This window comes from Oryctolagus cuniculus, chromosome 5 (assembly GCF_051225735.1).
Source record: "Oryctolagus cuniculus isolate XC-2025 breed Fujian yellow rabbit chromosome 5, ASM5122573v1, whole genome shotgun sequence".
Classification (NCBI taxonomy): domain Eukaryota; kingdom Metazoa; phylum Chordata; class Mammalia; order Lagomorpha; family Leporidae; genus Oryctolagus; species Oryctolagus cuniculus.
The window spans coordinates 63,528,131-63,552,681 of record NC_142871.1 but is presented as its reverse complement, the minus strand read 5'-3'; the positions used below and the strand labels follow the sequence as shown (position 1 = coordinate 63,552,681).

Below are 24,551 nucleotides of genomic sequence, written 5' to 3'. Positions count from 1 at the left end.
AAAGACCTCAAAAAGGAAAATAAAATGAATCAAAACAATGTAAAAAGCAATGAAGTGAAATCTGTCTCGCTGTATGTGAAATGACATGATGTCTCAGGATTTTCAGCCATGAAAAATTCAGAGATGGATGAAGTAAGTGGGATAAAAATTTTCATGATTATTGAAGTTGAATGATGAGAATTTGGAAATTCACTCTTCCCTCCCTTTTTACATACATTTAAAGAATTCATAAAAAAGTTTAAAAAATGATGAAATGATAATGGGAGAATGACATATAATAACTAGAAAAATGAGTATAATAGGTTGTAGGAATTTGATAATCCAAAATAATTTCACAAGAAAAACTACATTATTTGAGAAAAAAGTTTATATCATTGAGGGCTTATTTCATTTGATAAAAAATTTTTGTCATTCAGAAATTTATATTCTTGTGAAAAAATGAATGAGATGCAGCTCTAATATTGTGTTCTGTTTCTTTTTCAGCATATAAATTTATCATTTTGGAGAAATTAAATTCTGTATTTTGGGGGAAGGATTTCTAAGAGTAGATCTAAAATTTCACAAAGGATTCAATATTTTTTATATATTTTATTTTATTTAATGAACATAAATTTCCAAAGAACAGCTTATGGATTACAATAGCTTCCCCCCCCCATAATTTCCCTCCCACCCACAACACTCCCCTCTCCCACTCTCTCTCCCTTTCCATTCACATCAAGATTAATTTTTAATTATCTTTATATACAGAAAATCAATTTAGCATATATTAAGTAAAGATTTCAACAGTTTGCACCCACACAGAAACACAAAGTGTAAAATACTATTTGAGTACTAGTTATAGCATTAATTAAACACCTAAGAGTAATTGTGTATTAATTACAGAGTTCAACCAATAGTTTTAAGTAGAACATAAAAAATACTAAAAGGGTAAAGTATTAAGTTCCTTTTTTTTCTTTTTCTTTTTTTGTTTGTTATATAGTTTTTTTTTATTTAATAAATGTGAATTTACAAAGTGCAACTTTTGTATTGTTGTGGCTCCCCCTGCCAACCTCCCTCCCTCCCATGTCCCTCCCCTCTCCCACTCCCTCTCCCATCCCGCCCTTCATCGAGTTTCATTTTCAATTACCTTCATATACTGAAGATCAACTTAGTAGATACTAAGCAAGGATTTCAACAGGCTGCACTCACACAACCGCACGAGGTATAGGGTATTGTTTGACTAGTAGTGTTGTTTTTAAGTTTCATAGTAGAACACATTAAGGACAGAGATCCTATGTGGGGAGCATGTACTCAGTGACTCCTGTTGTTGATTTAACAATTGGCACTCTTATTTATGACGTCAGCAATCACCCGAGACTCTTGCTATGAGCTGTCTAGGCTATGGAAGCCCCTTGAGTTCACCGACTCTGAACTTGTTTAGTCAAGGCCATATCACAGTGGAGGTTCCTTCCTCCCTTCAGAGAAAGGTGCCTCTCTCCTTGATGGCCTGTTCCTTCTGCTGGGGTCTTGTTCACCAGGATCTTTCATTTAGATTGTTTTTTGCCACCGTGTCATGGCTTTCCATGCCTGTGAGACTCTCATGGACCACAAAGGATTCAATATTAATGAAAATGACTCTAGTGGCTTCTAGCAGAAAGTAATGTATAGATAGTGAAGAACAAATCATAGAAAATAATACACATTTTCATTGTTCTTACTTTATCTCTATTAAAACAAAAAATCCTGTAAAACACAGCAGGGCATTGCTCAGTAATACTCCAGTATGCTTGGAAAAGCAGAGGACTGCCTTCCCCCCAGGAAGCCCCCACAACTGAAGACAAAGATCAGATGGGTACCCAGAGCCGAGAAGAATCAGTTCCATTGGCCATGGCAGCTCTTGATACCATCCCAATGGTGTTGCATGGCCCCTCTGGAACACTTTGAAAGGCTGGGAGCTAGGTACCATTTTTGTACGGCTCTATTAAGTGATGAGGTTGGATAGGGAGTTGGACAAGAGAATATCTAAGTTTCTTTTGCATCTGACATTCTATGATTACATAAGACAAAGAGAAATGGAAACATTTGGATGCAAAATAGGTATGTCTGTGTGACTGCGACTCTGCACACACAAATGTGTGCGCGTTTCCCTGTGAAGAAGGATGAATCCATATTGCGAGCCGTAGGCTGGCTGCCCACCAAGTAGCAGACTGAATGTAATCTGGCCCTTCTATTTCTTAAAGCTTTTAATACTTGGGAGCCTGGTCTCTCTCAAGAACTCCTCATTAAAGTGTAAAGCACTCTCCGTAGTTTGGACTCTAGGAAGGCGCTCCCCTTCCAGAAAGTATATCACTATCTTATGGAAATCTCTCCCCCTGGAGGTCCCTGAGCCCAGAGCCGCAGCTGTGTTTTAATAAGGGCTGGATAATTTTATGACCAATAACATTTGTCGTTCCACATGCTACAAGAAGGTTAATCAAATCTCAGCCTTCAGGGCATCATCTGAGTTCCCACAGGAATTTTCCTCTAGAATGCTGTGCTTAGCTGGGGAGGCTGGCTTCCCTCCTCCCACGTTAGTTGTTGCTCATTGCTCCATGATTCTGGATTTGTGCAGAGACTGTTTCTCCGTCACCCCAATATTTCAGCATGAAAACGTTTGGGGAGCACAGACCTGAGGAGGGGAGCTTCAGGAGCCCAGCTTTCAGAGCCCCGTGCTCTCTGGCCATCTTTTATTTTTCAACTTGAAACTTTTTTGAGACTGGAATATTCAATCTATCTGTTTCATTAGCCTTGGGGAGCCAAAGTCTCAGACAACTTGCAGACCTGAGATACCAAATATTTTTCCAGCATTTCTCTGTTGCTTAGGAAACCCATAAACTGGTCCAAACATCTCACTTGGGGAAATACTGAAGTGACATTTAACTCAGAAACAAACTGCCTTTGGTTTGCTAAAGAAAACAGCATCCCTGCCTGAAAGGGCAGCAGATCAAAATAAAGCGAGAAAGAAGAGATGACTATTGAAACTGAAGTTTAGATGACGGTAACGCAAATTCTTTGGTGTGGGTGAGAAGGCTAGATGAACCTATGGTTATTTCAGCTCATGCTGTAATGAAGGAGTGAATTCCCCTTGCCATGTGAAGAGTAGAGAGACACCAGGAAGTCATCTTTCCATAACTCAGTGCTATTTAATGAAGCAAAGGAGATGACACACAGATGGTCAGAAATAAGGCCTACTTGTCTGTGGTTCAGAGGCTCTGGCAGGTCCCATGGAGCTCCTTTCGGTCTTGATCTGCTGTGGCTTCAGTCTGCACAAGGCTGCAGCTGCAGGTTTTGTCTCATCAGAGCCACGTTGCTTCAGAGCCCTCACCTTGGAGGAGGATTATACATTTCCCCATGCCTTCTCATGCTGGGTTCCTAAGGGCAGGTGCAGAGTCTTGATCCAGATTGTGTGATTATTGGGAGAGGGGTGTGTGTGTCTGTGTGTCTATGTGTGTGTGTGTGTGTGTGTGTGTGTGGAGAGAGAGAGAGAGAGCACACTAAAACTGCCCCTCTTTTCATGTGTTCATCTGGGTAGGAGGTGCCTTGGGCCTATTCTAGGTTCTCAGGCCTCCTGAACTGAAGTCGGTTCCAGGTGGGTGTGAGATGGATGGGGAGAGCCAAAGGAAAGAAGACAGGGTTCTAAGGAGTAGAGAGTCACAGCTGGGTTTTGGCTACTACTGGGGAGGTATCAGGAGATAAGTGGAATGACTAATACTAATTGACCGGTCTCTGCGCTTTCTAAACCTGTAAGCTGGAATGCTATGAGGAATACAAAAGGATACAGGAGCGAGAAGGCATCCTGGCTCATCCTGCCCCATGGTACAGGGAAAGCAGTGGAAGCCACAGTCTCCAGTTGCCTCAAGCAGTCCTGTATGTTCCCCCAGTGGGTTTCAGTTGAGCTTGTGTCAGCTTATGTGTACAAACAGATTTTTAAAAATTGTTTCTTGCCAAGGGAGCTGACATCTGCCACTCTCAGAAATTAGAAATGACAGACACCCCAAAGGGTGAAAGGATGTGAACTAATCGGCTGATTCTCCATCAAAAATAGAATCCACTCAGACTCCATTATTTACCAAACAGACAGCATTGTCTCATCTGTGCATTTAGTGGTGATTTCAGGGGACAAAGGAAAGCAGGCATCCTCATTCTTGTTAACATGGCTGTCTGCTCCCAAAGGACAAACAAAACTATTCTCACCCATGTATGTTCCCTTGTCTGGATTTCACAGAGCACCCAGTCCACCTGACTCAGCTGGCAAAGAAAGTCTGTGATGAGATACTTGATGGTCCTCAACATCCTTGTGAATTCACCAGCCTGAAACACACATTTTGAGATAGTTGATTTTCTTTCCCTTTGAGGCTCCTGTCATCTGTTGTAACTCTTCCCCCCTCCACTAGAGGAGAGAAAGAAAACAAGCACCTAGACTTCTGAAGGGGGAGAGTAGAGCTCTGTTCAGGATAGATGTGGGGCAGCTGTTGTGGCACAGCAGGCTAAGCCGCCACTTGGAACACTTGCAACCTATATTGGTGTGTCGATTCGAGTGTTGGCTGCTCTGCTTCTGATCCAGCTCCCTGCTAATGTGCCTGGGAAGCAGCAGATGATGGCTTAGGCACTTGAGTTCCTGGGTCCCAGCTTCGACCTGGCCCAATCTCAGCTGTTGTAGCCATGTAGGGAAAGAACCAGCAGGTGGAACATCTCTCTGTTTGTCTCTTTCTTTCTCTGTGTCTCTGTCCCTTTCAAATAAATAAATCTTTAAAAAAAAAAAAGGACAAAAGATGTTACTGACTGTTTTAACCAGGCTCTTCACGGAGAGGGGGCTGGAGTCGGAACCAGAAGATCTGAGAATTGAGGCATTTTCGGGCTTGGCTCCTTGCCACCTCTGCTTCTTCTGGTTTTCCCTGTTTGCTTCGTGTTTTTCTTTGCTGCTTTGTCTTTCCTGGTCTTCATCACTTCAGCATGCACAAGTTTACCATGGCCTTTCCAACTCCTCTCAACATCATGACCTTTTGTTTCAGCTCCTAGCATTACCTGCTGCAGGCTCTCGGTGTTTGCTCATTCACGTTCCCAAGGGAGAACATCTGGTGGAATTATTCCTTGTTTCTTCAGTAGGCTACCTCATGGGTTGCTGGACACCTAATCTAGTGGCTGTCTTTGGGTCATATGTCTAGCCGTGGTTCACTCAGCACCAGCTGGGTCCTGTGCTACAAAACAGTTACACCATCTTTTAGAAGGGGGCATGGTAGACCTGCACCTTGGTTGATATCTCAAGTTCACTGCCTAATATTCATTGAGCACATGTGTCAAGTGCAGTGCATATCATTGAGTGTGGTCAGAAGCTTTGAGTCTCTTGGCTCAAAACACGAGAACTTGCTTTCTCATGCATTTCCAAGGGAAAAATGGCTGTGAGTGGAAGCAGCTGAGAATTGGCCAGGAGCACATTTAGGGAGATGACAGAAGTTAAGGGATTAATAGGCCATAGCTAGATTTGTGGTTCTGATCCAGAATCCAGAACACATTTTCTCCCTCATCTGTTCGCTTCTTGAGTATGAAACTGAAGAATGGACAGGTCCTTAAAAATTCCTATTGAAATCCTGCTTATGGGACTCACCTAAAATCCCATCTTCTTCTGTGCACTACGACCCAAGAGGATGGCTCTCTCTCACTGCCCTGACCAGAAAGCCACATGTGAAACAAGCCTCTTCCATTTGGCTTTAATGTGAATTGGGTGTAATTTGAATCAGACAGAAAACTCCTTGAGAGAAAGACCCGATCTTGCCTGTGTCCTCCCCATCACTCCTGTTGTTGACGTTCTGGGGAATGAGTTCCGAATATGGGAAGATGTTTGTCTAGGAGGAGCCTTGGTTAATGATTTGAATTTCCTGTGTATTAAAACTCAATCCAGTCCCAGAATTTGGTGAGTAAAACATGCTGAAACTCTGATGACACAAATAATAGTACCAGAACTGCCCAAAAATATAGAGTTTGAGGAAGCAATTTCTTGACTGAGTAAGGATATGGTGCAGAAAGGGCTTGCCCCAGCAAAGGCAAGCTGGGATGCTTATGTCATGTCTTCACCCTGGGAGGTCTGGCACAAAGGGGGTTTCAAAGGGAGAACTAGCAAAGAGACTCCAAGAAGTAGGCCAGAGAATCCCCACAGATGCACATTTTCTGGCTACAGATGATTGGGTCGAAACAGGAGCAGAATTTAAACTGAACTGGCTGCTCCCTTTGTGACCCTGTTGAAGGTTCCATTTTAAGGGGCTGGCATTGTGGTGTAGCAGGTTAAGTCTCTGCTTGCAATGCCAGCATCCCCTATGCACACTGGTTTGCGACTTGGCTGCTCCTTTCCTGATCCAGCTCCATGACAATGTGTCTGGGAAAGAAGCAGGGGGGTGGCCCAAGTGCTTGGGCCCCTGCACCCATGTGGGAGACCTGGAAGAAGCTCTGGGCTCCTGGCTTTGGCCTGGCTCAGCCTCGGCTGTTGTGGCCATTTGGGGAGTAAACCAGAGGATGGAGGATTTCTCTGTGTGTATCTCTCCTCTCTCAGCTTTTGAAGTAAATAAAAAATAAATATTAAAAAAAAGTTCATTTTAAGAATCTGAGACTTTACCCAAGTACGTAATATTGCTTTCCCTTTGGCTTGTTTGTACTGCTTAGAAATCTCCATTAAGAATTTCAGATGTGGGGCTGGCGTTGTGACACAGCAGGCTAAGACGCCGCCTGTGAGGCCAGCATATCATATGAGTACCAGTTTGAGCCCTGGCTGCCCCACTTCTGATCCAGCTCCCTGCCAATGTGCCTGGGAAAGCACCAGCGGATGGTCCAAATACATGGGTCTCTGTCACCTGCATGGGAGACCTGGATCAGGCTCCTGGCTTCAGCCTGACCCAAACCTGGTCATCGTGGCCATTTCAGGGGTGAACTGGTAGATAGAAGATTGTGTTCTCTCTCTCTCTGTGACTTCTCTTCAAATTAATAAATATATCTTTAAAAATTTTCAGATATACTGGTAAAAATCATCATACACTATTGGCAAAGGAGTCAAATGGCGAGTCATTTTCAATTATTGACTTTATTATGTTTTCTATATATTCCTCCTCCTCAAAAGAAAAAAGCAGCCGCATATACACAAAACAGAAAAGTAAGCGTGGACAATGCCAGTACCGGATTGTGAGCAGTGCAGTGAAGTTGCCTGTGGAGTCCTTATAAAACACAGTCTTTTAAATACATATTACTTTATTGTTTGCAGCAATTCAACAAACTAAAACCATATTGAAAATGAACAACTGACACAAATGAGCCAAAGCATGCCTCAGGCAACTGTACACTTCCCACCAGTTTGGGGTTAACTTGCATCCCTCCTAACATTTGTCAGAGGATATGATTCTAAATAACACAGAAACGGAGCCATGAATGCTACACACAGAATGACTAAGGACAGAGGAGCAGCACACATGGCAGCGTTACGTTTGCCGCCCGTTAGCCACCTCTGTTCTTGCACAGGAGGAGTGCTGGGCTAAAGGGTGAGGAGCAGAGATGCGTCCTTGCATGAGAAGGAGCAGCCAGCAGGAAGTCAGGACACGCCGGGGCATCCCTCAGGGCACCCTCTGCCCCTTCCCTTTGGTTCTTTACAAGCCATATCTGGTGGAGAATCCAGTATTAGAATTCTACTTCTGTACTTTCTGTCAGGTCACCTGGCTACATCACAGATTCTTCATTTGTGAAGCAAGGAGACCTTACCATTCGGAGCTGCCAGAAAGCTCTGGAAACCTTTACACAGTGACTCCTATGAGCACGACTGTCCTTATTTCTAAACAGTCTTCACATTCTCAATTTTGTCCTAATATATGTAAGGCTAGTGGAAAAGAAGGGAAGGCCCGTAATTTCAAGTGACAAAGGATTTTTATGTCACTCTCCACAGTTTTCTTTTTTTTTTTAAAAGATTTATTTTTTATTACTTGAAAGACTTACAGAGAGAGAGGGAGAGACCGAGAGAGATCTTCCATCCATTGGTTCACTCCCCAAATGGGTGCAACTGGCCAGGGCTGGGCCAGGCTGAAGCCAGGAGCCAGAAGCTTCTTCCAGGTCTGCCAGGTGAGTGGCAGGAGTCATCTTCCACTGTTTTTCCCAGGCTTACAGCAGGAAGTTGGGTTGGAAGTGGAGTAGCCAGAACTGAGACTTGAACTGGTGCCCATATGGGATGCAGGAGTTGCAGGTGGTGGCTTTACCCCCTGTGCCAGAATGTTGGCCCTGAAACAGTTGTTTAAAAGAGTTACTTTAAAAATCATTATTTGGGAATCAGGGGAGGGAAGAGTGGGCCAAGAAGAAAGATCAAATATACAAGGAGTTCTGGATCCCGAGCAGTATCAGATTTGGCTTTTAGAAACATTTAGGAAGTGGAAACAATGCTCATGACTCCCGGAGGGCAGAGGCATCCATTGCAGGACAGTGGGCTGAAGACCTTGGAGTCAAAGGACAAAAGTGGGCATTTCACCACCTACCCAGGTGAATCGGAGAAATTTCACTAAAATCATTTTTCCATACATATTCCAAATGTTCCCCAAATAAAACAGTGGATCCATGCAGAGGTTCTAAGAGGGCATTGCATGTGTGCCAGGGGAGCCCATCCATGGGGCCTGCAACCACAGAATGGGGTGGGGGAGACATAACAGAGGTGGGCTGAGAGCTGCCTTTGTTGCAATGAGTATGAAGCACACGCCTTAACTTTTCAATACTTTTGGGTTTTTTTGGCTAGAGTTGCATCTTATAAGTCACAGTCTAGCTTCTCCTGTCCGTATTTTTACTGCACAGAAGGTTTCCCAATTTGCAAGCGTTTGCAGCACGGCTGGACCCGGAGATAGAACAGAATGTGTATGTAGTACAGTATGCATTCAACTGATGCACAAGATTCTCTCTGCCATATGTGATAAGTAGTGTGCTTTTCACTCGAGGTGCCGCTGCCAAAATTGCCAGGAGCGTACGAATAAGTGGAGGAGAGACACCCTGTACGTAACGCAGCACCAGGCTTCTGCCACACCTTGGTAGGAGATCCTTGCTTTCAGCAGCTGCTGGCATTCTCGTCCCCCTTTGCAAATCACGTTATCACTCAGGGTTGCATTCACCTTTGGCCAACTCTGACCTCATCCCTCTCTCTCAGTGTTAGCCAGTGAGGCCAACCCTTGTTAAGGCAAGTGCGGAGTTCCAGGTGCGCTTCCAGTGGGTGGTGGAAGGAGTAATTAGCACTGATGCTGAGGATAAGACCACGGTTAAAATCTCATCCTTTGTAGAGGAGTGACATGAAGGGGAAGCCGTAGGTGCTTCTTCTTCCCTTAAAGCAGTTATCTGTTCTTCGTCTCCCTCACAGTGGAATGTGTCAAACATTTTTATAGGAAAGGCATGTTGGTCTGATCTTTGTAGGTAAGTCTTTCAGTGGAATATCTTTTGTGAAAAGAAGCATTTCATGATAAAAAGAAAAAAAAAAAAGAATGAGGGATATAAGGCATTGTTCTTCCCAATCATCTGTTTGAGTCTGTCTTGCTGCTCCTTGTATCCTTTAGCCTAAATAAACCAATCCAGAGAATTTTTACTGTGATATTGGCTCTCTAAAATCTGAATCATCACCTCCTTTGCTTTCACTGAAAATTTAATGTTTGTTGGACAGCAGGAAGTATTTCTAACCAAAAAAGACTGGTGGACCCCCGGCTCAAGGTCTTGAGTTAGACTGTCAGTGTTACATGGCAGTTGCAATCACTCTCATTCAACTGAGTGTGAGTAACAGGCACTGGCCCCATATTAGATGCAAACAAATCCAAAGGGCAGCAGCTGCCTTTCGCCTGCTCTTTAACTCTTGGACCACTGATCTGAGGGGCAGGACTTCTCCACCCCTACGCCCTGCAACAGGTACGTCTGACAGAAAGGAGACGTTGGTCTGTAAGTGAAGAAGACCCACATAAGTCTACATCAGTGCTACTACAATCAACCCATTGTCAATAAGCCAGTATCTCAACTGTATTCATTGTCTTTGAGTGATTTGCAGACTTTCTCCTTTAATTAACATAGTAACAGAGAAACTTTGGGCCAATAGAAAGTGGATTTTCTGAGCCGGCGCCGTGGCTCAATAGGCTAATCCTCCACCTTGCGGCGCCGGCACACCGGGTTCTAGTCCCGGTTGGGGCGCCGGATTCTGTCCCGGTTGCCTCTCTTCCAGGCCAGCTCTCTGCTATGGCCAGGGAGTGCAGTGGAGGATGGCCCAGGTGCTTGGGCCCTGCACCCCATGGGAGACCAGGAAAAGCACCTGGCTCCTGGCTCCTGCCAGGATCAGCGCGGTGCGCCGGCTGCAGCGGCGGCCATTGGAGGGTGAACCAACGGCAAAAGGAAGACCTTTCTCTCTCTGTCTCTCTCTCTCACTGTCCACTCTGCCTGTCAAAAAAAAAAAAAAAAAAAAAGAAAGTGGATTTTCTGTGCTTGTGTTTTTCACTAATGCCAAAGAATTGCTGCTTTTGACCATATCCACAAGGTAGAACAATACATGGCTCCATAGGCTCCCTGTGGTCAGCCTTTGCTGCCCAGTGGATCTAGGGAATCCCTTGCCTGGAGAGGCTAGGTTTGCAAGTGGCTGGGTTCTTGGCTTTCAGCCTTGTCCTTTGTCACTGTGAGGTCTGGTTGAAGGTGGGAATTGCTGTAGCCCAAGGGAAAGAGCAGGCTCATGGTGGATAATGCCTTGTTCATGTTGGAATCTGGGTGGGCAGAGAGACAGCTGTCCCAGAGAGAAGCAAGTTCTCTGGTGAGGTCATGGACAGGAAATGTTGGGGATGATGTTGAGTTGTCCAGGAAACATGACTAGCTATGCATGGTGGCCCCGTAGGAATTTCCATCGACAAACAGCAGGAACCAAAGAAGAAACGTTCAGTATTTTGTTAAATTCTTTGCAACCTTGGAGAGCATCTTAAGCTGAGGGGAAGCCAGGTCAGAGATTCTCTGAAAGCCCATGCACTTTGCAGTGGTGGCCACCGTCACACTGGAGCTCCATTCTCATTCATTTGGTAATTGGTTATTTTAACAAGAACTGTGACTAAGGAACGTGATTACACACCTGTCAGCCATATGATGGGCAAGAGAGCTGTCTGGGAGCCGGGGAACAAGCTGCGTTTCTAACTGGGGTCTCCGTGGAGTCTTCCCCATCAAAGAAGTCATTTTTCATTTTTACCTTGAAACAAGGCAGACAACATAGCTACTGCCTTGTCTGTCTCATTTACAGGAATTGCTGCCCCAGGTGCTAATCTAAACTAATACAATTGCATTTTGATTATGTCTTTGTAGGCTTCCAATCCTAGAGCACAGGAGGGCAGTTTGAATATAAAGAAACAAAGGAGCAGGAATGCTGTATGATACCTTTAGAGCACAGGCAAGGGGTGGGGAGAAATAAAATTTAAGATTTGCTTTTTTTTTTTTTTTTTTTTACAAGGAGGACATTTTACTTTGAAATGAAATGAACCAATGAAGTGAAAGCAGAGTGTTTCAGGTTGCACAGGTGACCAAGAGAGGGGAGTTCTGTCTTAGGCAGAGAAAATTATGAGGTGATGCAGAGTCACATCTAAGTATTGCAAAGAGGAAATCGGGCGTCAGGAATTTGGGGATGAACACATTACAAAGAGAAGAAGCTGAACCTCAAAGACATCATTTTTTGCCTGAATTTGAAAATTAATAGGACCTGTTTAAGACAACAATGTTTAGTTAAAAAGAAAAGATTCAGACTTCCAAATAAGAAAATAATTCCTGCTCATTTTTGGAAATGGTGAAAATGTCGGATTGTTCGGAAATTCTCCCTGTCTTTGGCTTTACTGAGTCTTTGGTGAGGCTCTGCGGCTTGCATCTGTTTCTTATCTTTTGTAGTTTACTTTTATTTATCTTTACAAAATTGTAATTGTAGAAAAATCTAAATTCTAAGTAGGATATAAATATGTGATATTTGACACTCCAAATTCTGCATAGATAGAGCTTGGCAGCAGACCATTTGCTTTATGTGATCATTGAACTTAAAAGATTAAAACGTGTTGAACATGCAGACTGAGTAACAGCTCACTTTAGATGCTGGTTATCCAGCTGCCTACTAGTGCTAAGCACATAGTATACCCTCAGTAATTGATGAACAAATGAATGAATGGAGATTTAGAGGGAAGTGGTGGCTTTCTGTGGGTTCATTATGCCACGTTTTGTATAAATATAGAGCATCCTACAGTTTATGGAATTGGGCGAAACATTTTTATAATTCAAAAGCAAGGGTGCATTATCCCTTTAGGCAAAGAAGTGAATGGGGTTTATTTTTGACAGGAGATCACTTGCTGGCATGTAAACACTGCTTGTTTTTATTAATAAGGGAAGACTGACATTAGCAACAATTTTGCCAAGTGATAGCTTGTATTCCCCTTTTAGTATTTTCCCAGTGAAACTATAGCAGGTTTCTGTTCTATAATTAGGCAAGAATGACAAAAGAGGTTTACCAATCCTGAATTGTGTGTGCTTGAAAACGTGTTTATATCTAAGTAACTAAGAAAAAAAAACCTGGAGTTTTCAAATTTTTTCAATTTCACCTTGGAACCCCATACTGTCTACTTTGTGGTGTGTGCAAATCAAACAGAAATCAGATTTCAAAGCAAGCAACCCCCTTCTCATACTGCTCCACCCCCACCCCCCCAACCTCCCCATCTAATGAGAAGTCTGTTAACTTTAGGGATGTCTCTTTGTAGGATTTCTCAGGAAGATGCTTGTGACCCCCTTCCTCCTCACCACTTGTATTTCCATCTGGAATCCCCATCCTACCTCTCCTCCCATCTTTGTCCCTTAACTCAATACTTGGGGAGGCCACTCCTCTCCATACTGGTGGGCTTTGGGGTTCAGGTCTGCTCCGCCTTGGCTGTGCTCTTGTTGCCTGGGTTGCCTACAGCCTGATGGACTGGCCCTCAGGCCCTTGGTAGGGTCCTGGCTCTCTTGGTCCATCTGAGCTGTGTTGGGCATCAGAGCTTCAGTAGGAGGGGAAGAGCCCAGAGCAACCTCACCCACTCTTCTTTCAAGGACCCCTGGGGAGTGAACATTTGACCCACGACTTCTCTGCCTGCCGGTAACATCTGCACTTACTGTTGCCCATTACCAAGCGTCCTCTGCTGACACCTCTGGGGGAGTCATGAGCCTGTAGCTGTTGTCACAACACCTGCATTCAGAGCCAGCTTTGTGTTTTATCAGCTATTTGGTCCTGAACAGGTTACTTAACCTCTCCTCACTAGCAATGTGGTGGTGGAGTGGTGATGACACTGTGTGAAGGTATGGGGCGCTTTAATGAGATGACGTCTAGAAAATGCTGAGCACAGTGTCTGGCCCAGAATAATCCTTCCATCTTATTATTGTCCAAGTGTCTTCTGGATTGAGTTTTCTTCCTTTGGACCTGGCGATAGCTCCCCAAAGCAGTTGCTGGGTTCTCTCGGTGGGGCTGCCTTCCCTAGTGGGGTCCAGACTGTGGCTTGAGCGCCTTCTTCCATTGAGACACTGAGCTCCAGAGGAAGTGGAAGAGTCTGGGAACTTTGGCCACCAGAAAGGTTGGGTGAGGCAGAGAATGGGGCCAACAGAAGGGGCTGGGCTGCTCATGGGACAGAGCAGAGCCACATATTATTGTTCTCAGTTTACACTACGTAAAGAAGGTATGTGGAAATCAAGTCATTCTTTATCTTCCTCCACCTGGGCTATACCCCAAAACATACCCCCTGGAAATGTAATAATAACAAAGAGGGTGACAGAGGAGCCAGAACTAACTGAAGTTGTCATCCAGAATGTACCTTAACCTGATTCTCAGCTCTTGACTTCAACAGGCTCACCCCTAAACCCCAGTCAAATTCTGTTTGGTGATTATCCCTGATTTAAACACATTTATCACCTTCATCCATCATCGACAGAATGGCTGGGGGTTTAAAACGAAGACTCCAGAGTGTCGTTTGAGCAGACATCATTACTTATGAAATCCCTTTGCTGCCTTGGAGGGACTGGTTGGAAACAGGGCAATTTAGATTTTTGTCCTCTTTAAGGCTGATGGTGCCTGCGTTAACAGGTCAGTTGGCACGTGGATCGTAATTGAAGCTGTCAGGAGGACCATCCTGTTCAGAATCACATCCGGACTTTGCACTCTGAGAGACCCTGGGGGCAAAGCCAACGGGTGTGCTACCCCATCCTCCTTTGCCTTTGTCCACTGGCATAGATCACAGCATCACTACATGTTGGGCAGAACACTTGTGTGGGCAGTGCACATCCAAGACAGGATTTTATCCCAGTCCTGGGCTTTTCTTCTTTGTGTTCAGGATTACTTTAGATCTTTACAAACATGGGGTGAACTTTACTTAGGTTTCTTCCTGAAGAAATCTTACCCTGTAAGACAAATTGCATTGAGGGCATTGTTACAGGATGCTGACAGTAAAACTGTCTCAGGCCAGCACAGTGGCCAGGGTGGGAATACTCTCTCCTGTGGGTGTCCAGGGTGAGGACTAGAGTGACACGACCAAGGCCATGGGCACAGATCAAAGGGCCTGAGGCAGGGCCAGCACCAGGGTATGGGTCTGGAGCTGGGAGTGGTATGGAAATGGGGCTCAAGGCTGGAGCTGGTAGGGAGTCAGTGACACGAACACAGGTGATGGCTGAGCACATCCTTGGAACATCCACAGGCCTGTTCCAAAGGGTGGTGGGAGCCAGGGCTTGGGTGGACAGAGCTTAGCATATGAAATATCCAAGAAAGACCTATGCAGACACTGGTTATGGCATTTCTTCCGTTGCTGATGGGAGAAAAGAAAGCTGATCTGGTCCAGGCGCTGAGCCCTTATTACAAATAACAGCTGTGACATCATGTGTTTGACAAGTATCGCTGCTCTAGTTGAGAATTTATAGTCCTCGACCTCAGAAGGAGAAACTAATTCAAGAACACCATTCGTTTCAGCTCATGACTCATGGCTATCCATGAGCACCCTCCCCAGGGTCTGCCCTCTGAGTTTTTTTTTTTTTTCCAGAAGTGGTGAGAAATATGCGCTGATTCACCCACATCCTCTCACACGTTTTCTGCTGTCCATCTCCTTTTTGCCAAGATCTGTGCACATGTGACATGGCAGGTTGGGATGAAGCGTGTGCTCTGTGACTGCGGTGCAGAGCAGGGTCACTCACCCAGGGTGGCGGTGCAAGCCTCTTGCACGATACGACCACCAGTGGAGCCAGTTGGCCATGTAGTGCCTCTGCCTCATCATTCCCACCAACACTAGATGGAGCGGAGGAAGGCCAAGTGGTCTTGAGCGCTCTGCTTCCTCCCACTCCTTGAACGATCACCGCAGCCCAGGCTGCTTCTCAGCAGGGCAAGTCCAGGCACTCAGTTTCACGTTTGTCCGAGGATTTTCACTACTTGGATGAATGGACTCACATTAACCAAAGTCACAGTCTACATTTGTATGCAAGCGTGCTGAGAATCATTGAGAGAACACGAATGCCCTTCGTAGTCTGTGCACCGTCATCTGTGGGCATCAGTTACAGATATCGTGATATTGATGATGCTTGTGGAAATTCACAAAGGAGATTGGCAAAGGGTCTGAATAGTTGAGTGAGTTCTGTAGGACAAGTATTTTCTGTTGGAATCAATGAGCTGAAGCTTATTTAATAAGACCCAGGGTAAATCAATTGGTTTAGGAATTAATTTTATAAATTTTGAAGTGCTGTCTTACAAGGCTGTGACAGAGACCTGCTGACTTGTGTCACTGCCACTTCTTTTTCCTAGGTTCTTTTCTGACTCACTGCACTCTCCCCACCCTGCTCCCTCTCCACTTCTGTTGTATTTGTCATTGAACACCTTCCTTCCCTGATTTTCTTGGCGTATTTGATCTTGGAGTGTGAAAACCAAAGAATTATGAAAACCTTCCATCCATGATTCTTAATGTATCTTTTAAGTTTAATGATGCCAGGGTTTTCAAGTTATTGCACACTGATTTGTTTTTTAGTTTTTAAAATTTTAAATTTTTAAATATTAATTTGTATTTTTAGTTTTTCAGTTTTCAACAGATTCAGTATAGTTCCTAGATAGCAATTCTGAGAATGTAGATGCTCCCTTCCTCCCTCCCCTCTCCTTCTTTCCTTTTCTCTTCGGTTACTGAGATAGCTTAATATTGTTCATTCACATACCCTGGTTTATTTTTGCCACTAGCATGAGGAGTAGGAAACCATTAGCATATAGACTGGGACTTCTGAGCCAGACTGCTTGGATTTGAATCCTGGTTCCTACCCTTGCTAGCTGTGTGTTTGTGAAAACTACATAACCTCTCTGTGCCCAATTCCTCATAGGTGAAAACAGAGCTATGATACCACACTACCTTGTAAGTGTTTCTTTTTTGCAGGGGAGAGGGATTTGTGTCTTAAATGTGTTAACACATATCCAGCACTTAGAATGGTGTCTGGTGCATACATAAGAGCTGTAGAGATGTTAACCTCTGATAATGTCCAGAGCAGAGTCTCCATCTGGTTGGGAGTGTTTCTTAATTCTGTCAGCGGCCAGGCTATTTCTGGGGGAGACGCCCTGTAGATGGTGAGTCTCTTGTAACATCTGGATTCTTTTCCTGCTCTACAGCTGGGGTCGTGGTGTCCCCTCCAGACCTTGCCTGTTTCATATTTTCTCTAAGTGCTCTGGTCTTTGGTGACATCTGTGTATAAAGATATGAGCCTCGCCCCTCTGCCTAGTGATTTCAGAGAGCAGGAGGAAAAGGACGACCCGAAATGCCTGTCTTAGGCCAATTACGGAAGCATTTTCTGGATGCCAACTAGCAGCAAAGTGGAAACGTCTGGCTTCTTTGTGCTTTGTCTCTCCTCACCAGTCCCTGGGTGATAGATGCAGATGATAGTGGAAAAGGCAAAGTTAGGTGGGGAGTAGAGGCGGAATGGAGGAGAGACCCATCAAGGAGCCTGGATAACCCAGTGTGGATTCAGGTCCAGGAGTAATCGGAAGCTTCCAAATATGAGGGTGGAGTAGCTTCGGCAGAGAAAAAAAAAAGAAGCGGGCTGGTTGCCCAAGCTATTGGGCCTTACTGTAGAAATTTTGAAACAGCAATTCTCACCCGACAGAAACACATTCGGGTGGCCCAACAAAGAACAGTGCAAGATAAATGCAGAAGGGTCACCTGTCCAATAAAGGGAAAATACATTACAGATCAGAAGTAAAAACAGGGATTTTTCAGAACCACTTAGCCACCACTCTGATTATCCCAGATGCAGCCGTAATGTGATGGGCCAAGCATGATAGATTCTAGTTCACGTGGAAGCCATATTTCAGACTGATGTGGAATCCGCTATGCAATCCATTAGGGCCCGGGTGAGGGCAGCCATTCATCAGGCGCGGGCGCAGCAGCCCCTGCGTGAGGCTCTGAGTGGCTCTGACCTGACAACTTTAAGGAGATGCTCAGGGAAGCCATAAACTTGATTCAGTTCCCGTCGTCTTCATGTTGCGTATTTGTTCCCGTTATTCTTTGAAGACTCCAAATTGGATATTAAACACTGGATATTAAACATTTATGATACATATAAAAGTTTGCATGGAGTGAAAAAATGGCTGCAGCACGTGAGTGCATCTCATCCATCAGAGGCAGGGGAGCTGTCAGAGGAGCTTGAAGAGGCACAGAGAAAGCCCCTGGCTTGCCAGTTGAGGAGGGCGGAGACTTAGGAGGAGGTTGGCTGGGGAAATGCTTCTCCTCGGGTCCACATGTTACAGGGGAATTTAAGTACATTTTGTTACAAGAGCAAAGTAAAACAGTGCTACTGCAGGAATCCCCATAGATAATCCAAGACAGGCAGATGAAAGGGAGGTCACGGGAACCTGACACAAAGACTAGTGGGTAATGCGAGATGAGCAGAGGCCTGGGGCCAGAGGTGAATGTTTTGGGGGTTCCAGGAGTATCTCTAGAGCTGGGAACTTGGTGCTAGGAGGGAGTCCTCGTCCGGGACAAGCTCTCAGCCCGAGCTGCTTGTGTTCACAGTCCTGTCTGGGAGCCGTGTAGTCTGTCCAGTGATTTGAATATTTGTATAGAAATGTGTCACACGTAAGGAGTATCCATCTGTAGACGTATGCAGCTCATAATAGGAAAAAAAAAAAAAACCCACACAGAACACATCTGGGCCCTGGGCTAAAGAGGAAGAAGGGATAAATGAATCCACTCAACATCCGTCGGCAGGGTTATTTGTTACTCGGGCATCAAGAGGCTTTCTGTAGGCTGTATATGGTCTCTGCCCTCCAGAAGTTCCCTGTCGTGAAAGGTAGATGAGACATGAGCCAAAACCAAAAGGAGAGACAGGTTGACTGGAGGTGCTAGGAGAAAGAGGAACACTAGAAACAGGGAGCAAGACACTGGGTTGGTTCATCTAACCTAGGAGTGGACTTGTGAGCGTGAGAATTTGGCAAAGACCAGAGGATCAGTTTAGCGGGGATTTAGGGGAGGAGTTAGAGGAGAGAAACATGTGGGGCAAAAAGATTATTGGCCAAAATGCACTGAGTGCAAGAGCTCATTAGGCTAAGACCCTAGAGTCTAACCACATGGGGGGTGGGGACAGGTGTTGGGCAGAAGTGTATGGAACAGTGAAGTCCCAGGTGTGATCACACAGCCCTGGCAGAGCCCTGCTGATCCCCAGGTGTGGATATCACTCCTGAGGTGCAAGGGGCAGGACACTCAACCTCTGGGGACTAAAGTATAAATGGGGATATCCAGTGTGCTAGGGTTGACAGATAGGAACTCATTCCCTCCCTCCCTTCCTCCCTCCCTCACTGATGGAGCCCTTATAATATGCCAGGTGCTAGCTCAGACTCTGCAGATTTGCAGCTGAATGGAGCAGTTTCTACTCAAGCACTCTGCTGATTAGTGGAGGAGGCAAACACAGCAATGGTCATAATTCAGTGCAGTGGCTGGAATGGAAATGTGTACAGAGACAGGAAGCACAGAGCTCAGGTTAGGACCAGGAGGCAGAGCTCAATCTGAATGAAGGCTTGAAGGATGCATTAGAACTCTCCAGAAGTGGGGAGGAGAGATGGAATCTAGTTTTACCCAGAGGAGATGGGGGTAAAGGCCAGGAAACCCACTAGAAGGGTACAGGGGTGTGGTCCTGAAGAGTTGTTGGACCACAGAGAGGAGAGCAGCTGGGCAGGAACTCAAGGGATGCTCCCAGTGTTACTTGAGCCAGGGGCAGGGGTTGGTTGCACAGAGCTCCTAGGTGTCTATTCACTGGAGGGCAAAGAAACTGAGTCGACCTCTGTGTCAAGTTCACCAAGTTCAAGGTCAAGTTTGACCTTTGTGTCAAGTTCACCAAGATGTTCATAGCACTCTGAAAGGCAGTGTGTGAGACCCATTGTTTATTCTGGGGCTTCCTACAGAGAACATGGGTAGACATTTGAGAAAGGCAGGACAGACCGGAAATGGGATATCAGAAAATGAAATTCCGAGTTTTCTCGAGTGGTGTCCCCATGATTTTACCCTGAGTTTTTTTGTTTGTTTTTTAAATATTTATTAATTTAGTTCAGAGGCAGAGTTACACAGAGAGAGGGAAAGACAGAGACTGAGAGAACTTCCATCTGCTTGTTCACCCCCCAAATGGCCACAATGGCCGGAGCTGGGCAAATCTGAAGCCAGGAGCCAAGAGCTTCTTCCAAGTCTCCCATGTGGGTGCAGGGGCCCAAGCACTTGAGCCATCTTCCACTGCTTTCCCAAGCCATTAGCAGAGAGCTGGATCAGAAGTGGAACAGCTAGGACTTGAGCCAGCACCCATATGGGATGCCAGCACTGCAGGCACAGGCTTAACCTACTATGCCACAGCGCTGGCCCTTTACCCTGTGTTTTGAAGATGATAAATTCTATCACTCCTGGTTCAAAACAGTTAGTTATAATATAAAATTAGTGTTCTCATTTTTTTCTTTGCAACACTTCCTCTTTAAAGCTATTCTCACAATGTTGAGATGCATTGTTTTTGATATTCCCAAGGCTGGTAACCATATCACATGTGTGAGCTGACATGTACTGTATCTGCTGCAGCATTGGAAGGCTAAGTCTGGATGCTCTATAGGATTCTTCCCAGCTGATTTCAGTCAAACTTTTTTCTTGCTTTTAAAAGAAAGCCTGGAATCAGGAAGACTCAGAGGTATAATCTACTCATCACAGGGAGATATAAACTCCAAGCCTAGTTATCCATCCATTTTGGTGAGCTAGAAAAATCACATTTCTCTAGGGTGGGCAAGTGACACTGTTTCCAGAATGTTCTATCATTTCCAAAGGCACTTTCCAGCAGAGAAAAAATGTGGATCTTGCTCCAAAATGCACATGGCATTAAGACTTTGGCCCAAAGAAATAAGTGAAAATTTTCAAGTAGAACTTGAAGAAAATTAGTTATAAATCACAGGGAAAGAGGTGAATACAAAATTTAGAGCAGAGGTTTTTGGAGAGACAATTAGTCTGACTTGCTCACATAATTGAGTGTTTATTTAAATGTTAAGCATGGCACAAAAACGGATGCATGAGTGTCAGCAAAATGGGAAAACCTTCTTTGCAGTTTAATTGAAGGATTTTTAGTTTTGTTTGTATGATGGCAAAAAATGTAGGTTTCTTAGAAGAATACATCAAAAATGCACCTTTGATCTGACAGTCCCATTGATTCTAAAATGCAAACAATAGCCTCTCACTTGCTTTTCCCTATGGCATAAATATCTAGCCCATTAGTCAGAAAAAAGCTGTTAGGAATAAGACACATGGAGAGAGTTAGTTTTTCACAAAGGGTCTTGATGTTGCTTGCTGTTTCGGAACTTGTCACTTCAGAACGAAGCCATACATCAACAGTGGATGCCAACCGTCTGCAGTGGGGTGGCCCACTCAGAGACAAACACTCAGAGAATACATGGACTGTAGAGAATTGAAGAACAGTGATAAAGCTGGCTGCAAGTTGGTCTGCCTTGCATCTTTGCCATGAGCCTGTGGTTTGGACGACCCCAGGATTCCCATGCTCCTCCCTCTGTGCACACTCCTTGTCTGGCTCCCCTAATGGGCATATGTAGAATAAGGCATTGACTTCAACACATAAGAGGTTATCAGCTATTCTACGTGATCCTACGTCGATTTTACCCCACGTGACCACGTTGTGTGGAAGGATAATGAAGCTCGTTCCTGCAGAGCTCTTACTGTGCATAAGGCAGTGGCTGCTGCTAAGGATACGTGGTGAGCCTGCAGGCACCCACCCTGCCCCGGGAATCAGAAGTCATGCCCCAAATCATATCATGTCTGAGAGAGGACAGAATGGAGGCCTTGACGTGGGTAGAGTGGTACAGGTAGCCCTTTTGAGGAAGTGGTGCACTAGTTCTTCCAAGGTTGTTTGTTGTACCAGAAACTAAGACAGAAACAATGAGGATTTTTGCTCACAACCAGCTGGTCGTGTAACCTCTTGAATCTTTAGGCTGAGATACACTGCAGGGGCCACACGATGTATCCTCCTGCCATTGCACAGTGGTTCATTCCAGTGGGCCTGGGACCTGGTTAGAACATTCTGCCAACTATGCCAATCACCTCCCCTGGATACCTCTAGGTGCTCTCTTGCCCTGTTTGTACATCACAGTCACCTGAGAGCTTTAAAAAGAAAAGCCACCATGTCCAGTCCCCACTCTGGGCCAATTAAATAAGAATCTAGAAAAGGTGAGCTGAGGCATCAATGTGTTAAAAAAAAAAAAAAAAAAAGCCAAAGAAGTCCAGATTATTCGAAAATGCATCCAGGGTAGAGAATTACACCCTTAGATGAATGTACTTAATCCTGCTTAGTACTGTAATAAAATTTACATTTACACGGTAGAAATCTCCACAATGCAAAGAGATGTGCTTTGGTGAGAGGTGTATGTGCCTCTGTTTGCACAGACCTGTGGAGGTGATGGTCCTGCGGCTCCTTGCACTTGATGTGCTGTATGTTGCTGTGGCGTGTGGCAGAAATGCAGCCAGTCGCTAGGGGATGGAGTTTCTTGGGCTTGAGAGTCAGATTGGGTGTCAGAGGGTCCAGGGCCATAGGAGTTTGATGCAGAGGTGAACAAAACAGCTCCATATAGAAGCAAGTTTCTGGCTTTCTCCCTGTGCTTCCAATGCCCCATTCTCCCTTTCCTTTCTCTTAACTGGTGCTTTATTTAGCCTCATTAATGACAAGGCTTTATATGCAATCTATTGCTCCTTGGAGGAAACACACTCAGATCTTAGATAATGGGATTTTTTTGGGTCCTTTAAACACATAAAAAACATTGTGAACACCTTACATGCAAGTGGAATGAATGTATTTTTGCCACTAATGTTGAAAATATCCCTAGGCATCTGGTGTGTATGAATGTGTATACATAGTACATGCATAATAAACATATTCCACCTTATGAATATTTATACACAAGATCCATATATACTGAATATAGGCATACATATGTAAATAGTAGCCCCTGTAAATTATATGCACAGTGTGTTTCCAAGCATATGTATCATAGTGCATCGGGAATAGAATAAACCTACCATCAAGTTTAGCATATTTGGAGGTGGCATTTTCCACAGAGTTGTTTATGGTAGGGTCTAATTTCTAGCCATGTATGGGTTTTCTTTTTTCTCCACTTAAATGTTTGTTAAGTACTAACTAAAAGTAAGGCAGCACACATGGCAGAGTTTGAAAGATGGAATGTGGTCCCTGCCTTTGGGATACCTGCACCTCAGGGCCAGCTCTGTGGAGCAGCGGGTGAAGCTGCTGCCTGCGACATGGGCATCCCCTCTGAGCGCTGCTTCCAGTTCTGGCGGCTCTGTTTTTGATCCAGCTCCCTGCTAATGTGCCTGAGAAAGCAGTGCAAAAAGGTCCAAGTGCCTGGGTCCCCGCCACTCATGTGGAAACCCAGATGGAATTCCTGGCTTCTGGCTTTGGCCTGACCCAGCCTTGATCTTTGCAGTCATTTGGGGAGTAAGCCAGCAGATGGAAAATAAATCCCCCCCCCCATTTCTATCTCTATCTCTGTCTCTTTCCTTCTCTGTAACTCTTTCTTTGAAATAAATAGTAAACCCTTAAAAAAAAAAAAAAAAAGAGAGAGAGAGAGAGAACTGCACCTCACAGATTTGCTTGGGATTTTGCTCGGAGGATTATGAAGTTGTAGCTGCCCGCTGGCATCTCTGTGCTTTCTTGCAACTGGCTCTTGTTTAGGCACCGCTTTGCTGGCTCGGCCAGCTCGGGTGTAAGATGGGCTCCAGGGGAGCCGCACAAGTGCACACTTTGCTGCCGCGCACGACTGATGCAGAGAGAACCAGCGCCACTGGTTTCGGTGCCTCCCTTGCCACGGGATATGAACAACTTTGATGCTTTCTTCTCTGTCATGGGTAGCCAATCCCATAACTGCATTTTTATTTGATCCTGATTTGATGCAGAAATAAAACGGGACAATAAGAAGGCTTCAAGTCCCAGAATGTTCATAGATCTTAAACACAAAGGCAAATCAGAGCCATTTTTTCCCCTGCAAACTTCTTGTGACTGACCATAGCATTCCACTTGCAAACTGCATCTGGTTCCCTCCTTGGGATGAGTAACAGAAGCGTTTATAAAAAAAACAAGCAGTGCATCCTGAAGTGTACTGCATCTAGGGCCCTGTCTGAACTGATGATCCTCCGCGTAGCCGGGGAGCTCTGGGAGGTCCTGGTCCAGGCAGATCCCACCCCGTTATAGGAGAAATGATGGGATTCGTACTCACTGTTATTGCTATGCCATTGATGTACATTCCTTGTTTTCTCCCCCTCAATCCATACATCACAACAGGTAGTTCTCAGCTCTTCCCTTGGTGCCAGACATACATTTTATCTAAAAAGACAGCAGACAGAACTACCTGCTGCTTCCTGTGTGCGGCTCTCCCTGTGTTTCTCTCCTTTTTCCTACTTCACTGGGGCTCTTTAAAATCAGCTGGCAGGGAGCCAGGAGCTCATCATTTTAATGCAGTGCAAAATGGAATATGCATAATTATATGCAAGCCATATGTGAGGGAGACAGCTCAGCTGCGAATTTCAGGAGGCCAGGAAAGAGAGAGCAGTTAAGGCTAAGACGAGATGAGAGCAGAGCGGAGTGCAAGTGTCACCCAAATGAATGGTTTAATGAGTGTGCTACAGACACGCCTCCTTTCCCCTACCTCTCCCTTCCCTCCAACTCCAAACCAGAAGCCGATGGAGATTAGAAAGAGAAGACTGAATGCAAGCGGTATTGCTAATGGGTTCTGTTAATGTCTCCATTTAAACTTCAGCGTTCTTAATTAACAGTGTAGATCAAAATAACCAGTAACTTTTAATGCAGCTTCTTAATTAAATCTACTTTTTTACTGCATTTGATTAAAGAATCATTGTTCTTACTAGATCATCGCTCCTTTCAGATCTTTATTTAAAAATGGAGAGGAATCAGTTATCTCTAATAGTATTACAATGCAAAATATAACTATGCCAATTGCTTTTCTTATGGCCTTGCTA

At 44.9% G+C, this 24,551-nt stretch overlaps 1 protein-coding gene across 3 annotated transcripts in view; it reads left to right on the top strand.

Moving 5' to 3' along the window:
* SOBP (sine oculis binding protein homolog) overlaps positions 1-24,551 on the top strand; it is a 165,652-nt gene that overhangs the window by 70,040 nt on the left and 71,061 nt on the right. The gene's annotated exons all lie outside the window — the stretch shown is intronic.